Source organism: Stylophora pistillata, chromosome 7, assembly GCF_964205215.1.
Source record: "Stylophora pistillata chromosome 7, jaStyPist1.2, whole genome shotgun sequence".
Classification (NCBI taxonomy): domain Eukaryota; kingdom Metazoa; phylum Cnidaria; class Anthozoa; order Scleractinia; family Pocilloporidae; genus Stylophora; species Stylophora pistillata.
In genome coordinates this window covers 7745001-7753539 of record NC_142525.1, presented here as the reverse complement: position 1 = coordinate 7753539, position 8539 = coordinate 7745001, and the positions used below count along the sequence as shown (strand labels likewise).

Genomic DNA, 8539 nt, shown 5'->3' with positions numbered 1-8539 from the left:
TTAGATAACAATCAAGTATGCGGCATGGTCGTGGTCGATTATCGAAAGGCTTTCGACATGGTGGACCATAAGCTATTGTTGCGCAAGTTGGAGCTGTACGGTATAGTCACCCGGGAGCTTGCCTGGTGTCACTCTTATTTGTCGGATCGGAAGCAAATTGTCCGTGTAAATGGGAGTGAGTCAAGCGAAGCTTTGATGTTGCATGGAGTCCCTCAGGGCAGTATTTTAGATCCTTTATTTTTCATTTTGTTTATTAACGATTTGCCCTTGTATACAAGTGCTCAGTTGGACCTTTACGCAGACGATATGGCTGTCAACGCTTTTGCAGATGTGAAAAACTTAGCCAACTTAAGTTCCTCACTAAACAAGTCTGTCTCTGAAATTCAATTTTGGTCTTCAGTAAATAAGCACCCCTTAAATGAAGACAAGACTAAAGTACTCACGATCACTGGGAAAAGATGTGTGGCTGACATAAATGAGAGTGACAACGGACAGGGAACGATTTATAAGATCAATTGTTCCGACTGCCAAGCCTCCTACATCGGTGAGACAGGCAGAAACCTCACAACAAGACTGACTGAACACAGACGGGCGACGAGGAAAGGTGATGTCAGCAATCACATTGCTGAACACCATCGACTTACCAACCACAACATAGACTGGGACTCTGCGCAATGCCTAACCTACAGCACTGACTATTTTCAATGACTGACTCTGGAAAGCTGGTTTACTAACTTAGAACAGACTCCCCTAAACAGATGTCAACAGCTACCCGCCCCATACAAACGACTCATTCACGATATAAACATCACAAACAACGAAAAAGAAGGACCTAACTTTACCGACAGGTCGAAACAGACCAATCACGACCGATTGAGTCACTTGAGTCTTACAGCCAATAACATTACGGCAAAACCAACCGATCATTTCACACGAACTGGAATAAGAACATTCTACTGACAACAATCATTCACTTGACTCTGATGATGACTTCCGCACATGTTGTCAAAACGTCAGTCACTACCACCGACAACAGTCCTTCTCAGGACTACAATCACCCGGACGATCAGACTACACCTTCACCTACGGAAATTAGGAAACTAGATTCTATAGCATGTTTTAAAAGAACATGTTTGCCAAGGTTTTTAAGGAACAACAATGTTTGCATCATTTTACTATCTAATAATATCTTCTTAATTGAATCTTGTCTTATTTGAAATGCTTATTTTAAATGTTTACATATTTTAGCTTACATATTTATCTGATTATATAGTTGTGTAATCTGTGAGGGCCACAAGATTATTAGCCTCTGGCTATTAAGTGGTACCCTCTTTAAATAAAGGCTTTCATTCATTCATTCATTCATTCATTCATTCATTCATTCACCCCAACTAAGGGAAAGGAACGAGGTTGACTGATGTGACTGTAAATAATGGCGTAAGAGTGGCCTAATGCAATTATTCTTACTTTCAATTCATTCCCGATTGATCCTGTGCATGTTTCCTTTTCTTGTCGGCACGTTCTTTTCCTCTCTTGTTTTTCCATGGGACATTAAACCCTCAGGACACTATTTTAGGAAAAGCCGTCAGTGATTAGGAAAAAAGAGAAATTCTTCAAAACTCAATGAAACAAGAAAGAGGGGCAAAATGTGAGGGCGAGCAATGACTGTTGTCAGTATTTATGTGAGAGGCTTAACATAAGACAGAATATGTTTATATTATTTTCTTTTCTGGCGGCGTGTGGTGGGGGAGAGGGGGTGTTTCTGTCAGGTAACGCTTGCCTGTTCAAGCGTCTGTGGAACTGAAACACGGATCAACTTCAAACTACCTGTCCACCTCATTTACACGTGTCGGGAGGCTTTGAAGAACGAGGCATAACACAATAGACGCTATTCTCATTTAATGACGTAAATGAGTGGTCGGGTATTCTGCAGTCTAGCCCAAAATATAAAGAAAAGTAAAATAACGGTTTGTTTCAGTGATGGGTTCTCTGCAGTCGTTTAGGAGATTCACCATCCACTGGATTTTGCAGGAGTATATCCGTTCATTTCCAAAGAGAATACGTCAGAGAAATAACCTTAACCGTCCACTGTGGTAGAAGCGTTTAAAATGAAATCGCATAAACAAGATGAGGAACGTATCCAGCAAAATCAGCTTCTAATTAAATCATGTGGTCACCTGTATTATGGTGTAACTGCAATCTCAAATTCGTCAGCGGAGAGAGGAAAGAGAGATTATGAAAAAGCTTAAAGTGAAACGCTCGAGACAGCGCTTCCTTTATTTTTCAATCTTGATTTTTTGTTCCCGCGCCCGAAATGTCATGTTTAGAAACTCTTAACAGTGGCCAATTTGCATTATTAAATCAGTTGATAAAAGCAAACTTCTCTAAAATTGCCTTCTTTTATCATTGTCATGGTTGAATTGTCCACAAACAACTTCATCAGTGTACCTTAAATCCATGTTATCCTCCAGGTCTGCCATTTGCGCACGTGAATCTCTGCCATGCGTGAAAACCCTTAATATTTGCCTTCAATCACGTCACGTGACAGAAGATTAGGTAGAATGCATTTCTTTTGTCATAAATTGTTTTCAGTCTTTTTCTTGCTGATCATTTTTGAAATTTTGATAACTCACAGTTACAGACTAATTTGACACGAAGATCTACTGTCAGCAACATTGTCACCGCGGTGCACGCTAAAGCATTTGAATTTTTTTGTTTTGTTTTGTTTTGTTTTATCACTGCTACGTCCTTCTAATGCACCGTGCTGGGATCACTTATCTCCGAGGTACAATTATTGGACAGTACAAGTTTCACGACAAACGCTCACAAGAATTTATGCATCATACCATTCTAAGATTTACAGATCCAGTCTTGTTTGAAATCGATTTATATGATTTTTATTCAGGTGTCAGGATAGGGTCAGAGATTTGGTCCGCGTGAGTTCCTCGCATGATAGCGTGCAACTTAAAATAAGCTGGAGACGCAATGCTTTGTTTCTTTCTCTCAATCACTACGCTGAAACTGAGCGGTTTCTTGGAGTATTGCTAACTTCTTCATCAAGCCTTCGGTTTCATCTCTGAGGAAAGGAACAACTTGCAGTAGGACTTTCGTCTAACTATCAGCAAGACTAATAGTCCATTTTGCAGTTCTGTGCTTGGTTGCCAAGCCTTTGAATGGGAGTGAGGCTAGAGATGAACTTGTTTTAATACAAACCTTGCTGCCTTTCAAATGTAAAACACTTTGTTATCATGCTAACTAGATACAGGTCTCTATCACAACAAGGTCATCTTTAGCCTCACTCTGAATCAAAGGCTTGGCTACTAAGTACATAACTGTAAAATGGCCTATTAATCACTGAGTCAGTCAAAATGTAAATCGTCGAGTTAAGATTTGCTTTATCAGAACATGAGCTTCCTAAAGTTGTAGAATTCAGTGGTTTACGAGTTCCGCATCAGTACGGAACGACTAAATTTGAGAAAGGTAAGTGCTATTTTGACGCTTCTTTACCCTCGCTTTTTTGGCGGAACTGTTTTCGTTTCTCTTCTCTATTGCGAAATGTGGCGATAATCGCTCACTGGAGCCAAACAACATGTTGTAAACAATTGATTTAAGCGTTGATGTACAGAGAACCAAACACCACGAATGTCAATAATTGTGTAACTGTAGAGCGTTCCTTGAGAAAACAATGTTTCGAATCGCCTAAAGGATCACCGAGGCGGTTATTAACGCAGTTGAATAGACAACGCTGTGACTAATACTTTTGAGATGACGCAAAGAAGAGAAATTGGACGATAATTTCATCTCAATTCATCTCAATTCCTTTTTTATGGACTGGAACAACTAAAGAGTTTTTCCATTCGACAGGGAGTTCACCAATTACGAGAGATAAATTAAAAAGATGACAAATAGATGGGGCTAGTTCCAAAGCACATTCTTTAAGTTTGTTGGTTTAATTACCTCAACCTTTTTACTCTCAAGATCTGATTGTAAATTCTCTCCTCTAGGTGTTACGCATTTCCTTGTTAATTAGTTACGAGAATTTGATGTTAGAGGCGCACTACCAGGTGTTAAATTCTTATTACGAGTTTGCTGGATAATTTATGAATATGATGGGGAGAGGCTACGTGTTAATCACTTCTGGCAATATCAAGTAGGCGACTGGGATTAAATTGAGGTAAGGCCATTACGAGCTGAGAAGAGCGTCTAACGTCAAAGCTCCTGACATGTATTTAAAATGGAAATTTGTTACTTGCTCGATTCCGAAGTTACTGTGGACGATAGCTTACGAGAATATCTTTTCAGTGGGTGCACTCAGCCAATTTAGTACACAAGACAAGATCTTAGGCTTTTAAAAGTTTGATTCTCTTTTGTATACATCGTTGTTTGACGGAGTGTTTCTGGAGAGTTGTTGTTTTGTGAGTAGTGACTTGTTTTAAGAAAATCAGACGCCCAGCATTGTATTTAAACTACACATCCCCACATCCCTGACAATAAATGAAAGCATTTGTTTCCCGCTGTTTTCTTTGTTTTTTTACGTGCCTGGCTTTTTGTTCGTTTATTTCCAGTGACTCAGCACCTGACACATGCAAATACAAATTTAACCCATAGTTTATTTCTCCAACGGACACGTTGAAACCACCTAACCCCTCCCTTCCACCCTGCTCATGTATTGTTCCTCTTGTCTCTTAACCCTTTAACTCCCAAGATCTAATCTTTAATTCTCCCCTCCAGCTGATACACATTTCCCTGTCAATTAGTTAGAATTTGGTGTTACCAGGGATGCTGCTTTCAGAGACGTCCGCATTACCCATTGAAAATACTCGTACATGTGCTGATTAAAACGCTCATAACTTTTGAAAAGTCGAAAACGAACAGGGGTTTTGCATATGTTTACCTATAAAGGTCTAAACTTAACAGCTGTGTCGAATAGAATTGTCAATCAGGTCCCAAATCCCAAAACTTAACGTCTAAATCAAGGTTATTTACGGCCATCGGCCGATGGCGATTTATAGGGATCAAAATATGCTAAAATTCGCCTATTCAAATATATTGAGAGGGAAATTCTAACTTTCTTGTCAAACTAGACAGGTTTTTTAGCAATCGGATTCAAATTTCGTTGCTTAACTACGTGAATCAAATGTCTTACAATGTTACAAAGGATGCCTGTTATTCAATTTTTGAGACGTTGCGACGGCCCCTACGGATTGGGAAATAATTAGTGCCCCTAATGCAGTCACAAGTTTATTTTGAATCAAAACATATCTAGTTTTAATTAGCTCTGTCTTTCAGGTGACAGCTAGAGTTTCAGTCAAAATTATTTTTGGCGCGAAATTGACCGAGTGGAAATAAGAAAGACAGCCTCTTCAATGGTTAACCATCTTGCAAAAGCGAATGGATTGTTTTACCTGAAACAGTCAGCTTCATGGCCAAACAATCGATGAAAACAATAGGAAGTGAAATTAATCAGTCAGGGAGATCTTTAGTTTGCAAAATCCCAAAATCGGCAATATGTAGGAGAGCTTCGAATTGTTAACGAAGAGAAACAATGTCTTGTCACCTCTTTGCGCCTTCTAACAAAGCAATTATGAAAGGAGATATCGGGGACCTATAGATGAATTGATGCCGATTTAATGCCAATGACAATGGGGAGGGCGGGTGTGGGGGAAAGAGGAACTTATGAATATTACAGAGCTGAGAAAAACACAGAGTGAGTATCAGTAGCCTGATGGTTAGTACACTAGACCCCGGGTATAGAGGTCTGGGCTCTAAACCTAGCCGTGTCAATATGTTTGTGTTTTTGTGCAATACATGACACTTTACTCTCCCATTTGTTGTTTCTTGTGTATTATTTTTACATGTCAATTTGTTAGTTAACGTGTTTGTACGTTTCATTAGTTGTCACCCGGGCGGCGATGTGTACCTGCGGTTCATGTTTATATCGTTGCGTAATGTTACGTAAATTATGTCGCGTTATTTCATGGGGTTTCTGCAGAAATGTAGTCCTGTGGATCAATGTTTATGTCTACTCTATAAGAAGCAGTGTCCTGTTTTTTTTTTTAAATGCCTGTAAAGTTATCCACTGTAAGGTAAATATTTTTCTTTATAGTGAGTTATTTGTAAGTTTTCGTTTGAGTACATTTTTCCATGTGGCACAGACAAATTTAATTCTGGAACAATCAAAATCTTCTCATCTCCCCAATTACTCCACCCCACCCCACCCCTCAGGGAATAAATAATGACCGGTCCCTTAGCAACCAAGCCACTGCAGTACAACATACTTAGACACCACAATATGCGATACAAACCTATATTGTTGTAGACTGTTGGAGTAATCATTATGATAATAATGATTATATCGACAGGTCAACCATCAGCAACACAATATCACAATTTTTTATATCTTGGTATTCAATGTAATGTTTGTAGTTTTACTGAAACTCGTACTGTTTTTTTTTTTTTTTGTGTGTGTGTTCCACACACTTATCTCAAAACTTTATATCCCAACATCAGCATTACTATCTTTTAAATATTTCCTATGGTATTGACGAGAAGAATTTAGTTTAAAATGCAATCATTTCCATAATTCTTCTAAGCAGTGATACCTTGGTGAATAAATTAGATGTTAGTCACCCTCACGTGGTTAAGTTATTGAAGGAAGCGTTGATAACATAAGGTTTAATCATTCAATGGATACATAAATCTCTCTCCAGACCACGGTGTACATTGAGACTTTTTAGCTTGATATTTTTGTTTGCGTGTTGTATTTGTCAACGCGGGTAAAAATATTGATTTGTTGGAGTCTAGAACTGTGATTCTGATTGCATGGAGAACCCGATGGCCGCCAAGAAGCTAGGTTGATGATTACAATTTGTATCTGGAGAGTTTTTGTTAGCTGCAAATTAAACGATGAATTTCGAAACGGCATCCATTTCTTTTGACAGACGGTAAAGAAAATCAAACAATTGCAACGGATCGACCTTCTTGAAGCTTCCTTGGTTATCTAAACTACCTATTCTTTTTTCCACTAAACAACCGAGCATTTGCCTCAAGACACGTCCCCAAATACTTTCACTTCTTAAATGGCTAAAAGTCAAGATACAAATATGTGAGGTATTGTCCAATGGCATAATACAAAGCATCCGTTAGTTACTCATTAATTCTTCTCATATCACCTGCGCTCGTTTTCTTGTTCAGTGATGTGTCACTTTTTGTTCGCTTTCAACTCAAGAACTTACCTTTGTCATTTACCCACCCTTTCCCCCTTCCCCCCCACTACGGGTGCATCAGAGGGGATAATGGCCACGGCCTAACTCCCCGTTGAAGCGACTTCGCTTGTTCTGGCAAACAATAAAGATAATTTTGTAGATGTATGTATGATTGTTGTTTCTCAGTGCTCAGGATAACATAATATGTTTTTGACATGTCATGATAAGTGTCTAGTATCGCGCAAAGTGTGTTTATTTTTTTTGGTTTTTTTTTGGGGGGGGTTTGTTTTTAATTTTTTGACAGTTTAGTTTAGTTTAATTGAATTCGTCAAACACTAACAGATAACAACGAACGAACGAAAAAAAAAACTGGTTGAATGACAGGTAAGAGTAACAGGACATAAGTCCCAATTGAAAATTTTTACCTTCAAAAAATTAAAATATAGACTTAAATTCCTAAAATACAATGTAAATATCTATGGAAGACGGTATAGAGACAACTTATTAAAGTACGAGAGCTGTATTTGTTGTTCAGAATGTCACAGGCTTACTACAAATCTGCCAGTCCCTCTGTCAAATTTCAAATTTGCTGACAGGAATTGGTAACCAGTCTGGCTGCTCATCTACATCTACTTTATTACTCTTCAACGTTATTACACATCAAGAAGAGATGTAGGGAAATGGCGGATGTTAAAGTTGGCTACGGTTGATCTCTACTTTGGAAGACTTATTTGACGTTCGTGAGCGGACGATTCTTGCAAAGGTAAAGTCACTCATGCACCATACAGGTTTCTGCTTGATTCCTGTAATTACTAGTGTGGAAAATGTATCTTAAGAGCCAAACTGTAAGCCTCGTGTGTTGCAGTCCCTTTGTGCTTCGGTCAGCACTTCCTGTACATGTTGGTATTTTCGAATCATCTTTTTAATGGAGCCCATAAATATACTTGATATCTCTATATCAAGCAGCAATTGATGTTGGTTCACTAGTTCGTCATCACCATGTGAATTTTACTGCGTTTTTTACTACTGGCAAGATAGACGTGCTTGTTGAAGACATCTTCCAACAACGTTTTTACATTCGGTAGTGTTTGATTTGATTAACCGATTATCTTATCGATTAAAAGAAAAGAAAAAATGCGGCCAGGGCGCGAATCTGCAGACTCGAAAGGAGCAGGTATAGCCATAGCACCAGGTATGCAGTGTATACAAAAAGGAGAAGTTTTGTATTGAGATAAATTCAAACATGTACGAATTCTATTAGTTTCCTACCTGTAACCGCTTCGGTTAAGGCTGAATTTTACTACTTCTGAGAGAAGCTGGAAAATATTTTTTGG

At 38.6% G+C, this 8539-nt stretch overlaps 1 protein-coding gene across 1 annotated transcript in view; it reads left to right on the top strand.

Moving 5' to 3' along the window:
• LOC148726453 (uncharacterized) overlaps positions 1-8539 on the top strand; it is a 344348-nt gene that overhangs the window by 220576 nt on the left and 115233 nt on the right. The window lies entirely within an intron of this gene.